At 40.7% G+C, this 1,653-nt stretch overlaps 1 pseudogene; it reads right to left on the bottom strand.

Moving 5' to 3' along the window:
- Positions 1-384: 384 nt before the first annotated feature.
- LOC131159511 (large ribosomal subunit protein eL20-like) lies at positions 385-1,084 on the bottom strand (annotated as a pseudogene).
- Between the last annotated feature and the right edge of the window lie 569 nt (positions 1,085-1,653).

Here is a 1,653-nt window from a genome sequence, read left to right as displayed (position 1 = left end):
GTGTTCCGAATGATGATGAGATCAGAAGGACAATTCTAAAGGAGGCGCATCGTTCTATGTATATGGTACATCCTGGTAGTACAAAGATGTATTGAGACCTGCGCGAGACCTTCAGGTGGTCTAGTATGAAGAGGCAGATTGCTTAGTTCGTGGTAGGGGTGAGCAAACGGTCAGTTCGGTGAAATTCGATTAATTAACCAAAAATCTCGGTTAACCATTTCCGTTAACCGAACCGACCGAATAAGGGCTATTAACCGAACCTCGCCCGACCGAATTACTTGTTCAGTTAATTCGGTTAACCGAATTTAACCAAAATTATTTAAAATTAATTATTAAAAACATAATTTACTTACAATTTTTTTACCATTCTTTTTTTTAGGAGTATGAACGCAGTAGCAACTCAGGGGCATAGATTGATCATTCTAGCACAAAATTAAAAAAAACAAATCCATAGAAAAACAATTCCCATTTGTAGTCCTCACTAGTTTAACAAACTAATCAACTTGAAAGGCATTTAGATGATGTCAGTAGCACTCAATGATGAGAGTTAAATAAATAAGTTGGGCCTTGATGCCTTGTATGTTGTCTTGAGCTTTCTGGTTGGAGGCCTAAACACCTTAGAAATCAAGGGGAATTTGATTTTTGAGTTGTGAAACTAGTTGGTGCTCTTCCTCTTGCAAAGCTTTGCAGGAATGGTGGTTGTCTTGATAATTTGGATGCATGGAAACCTCACCCTGTGGCGTGATGCCATTTCAGTGTACATTTGTTCAACAGCTCCGTTAAGAGTTGTGTCTTTGTATTCCTTGTGCATGTTGTGATAACCAGTTCTGCTCTGATACCGCAGCCATATCCCATAGTTCTTGATCTTGGTGGGATTCTTCTCAAAAATCTCATTAATGGCAAGAATTTGTCCATTGCTCTTCTTAACTTTCTTCAGCTTCCTAAAAAAATACCAGAACTTGGATCTGGCGTGAACTTCATTTGTAGCCCAGAGTTTCATTCGGTAGATCTTCGGATGCTCATGTGCTTCAGAAGAGAGCGCTCTCCCCACCACCTGGTACTGGTGAAACCTGAAGGCAACCATTTCCACACCAATTCTACATCTGCCATTACCCAATTTAATTAATTATTAAATTGGTTAATCGGTTAATCGAATTTAGATTTCCTATTAACCGAACCGAAATTCGATTCACCGAATTTTGGTGAAACCCAACCGAACTGACCGACCCGATTTTTTTTCCCGAACTAAACCAACCAATTTTGGTCGGTTAAATCGGATAATTCGGGTTTCCCCGAATTATGCTCACCCCTAGTTCGTGGAGCAGTGTTTGACGTGTCAGCAGGTGAAAGCTGAATATTAGAGGCCGGTAGGGCCATTGCAGCCTTTGCCTATTCTGTGTGGAAATGGGAGCATATTTCCATGGATTTTGTGACCGGATTGTTGCCAGTACTTCACGTACAGAATGCTAATTGGGTAATCGTGGATAGATTGACGAAATCTGCCCATTTCATACCGATGAAAATTAGCTATCCTTTAAGTAGGCTGGTGGAGTTGTATGTGCATGAGATTGTGAGAATGCACAGAGTATCGGTGTCCATTGTGTCGGATTGAGACCTGAGGTTTACTTCTCAATTCTGGACGAGTTTACAGGA

This window comes from Malania oleifera, chromosome 1 (genome assembly GCF_029873635.1).
Source record: "Malania oleifera isolate guangnan ecotype guangnan chromosome 1, ASM2987363v1, whole genome shotgun sequence".
Classification (NCBI taxonomy): Eukaryota; Viridiplantae; Streptophyta; class Magnoliopsida; order Santalales; family Ximeniaceae; genus Malania; species Malania oleifera.
This window is presented reverse-complemented; position numbering and strand designations above follow the sequence as displayed.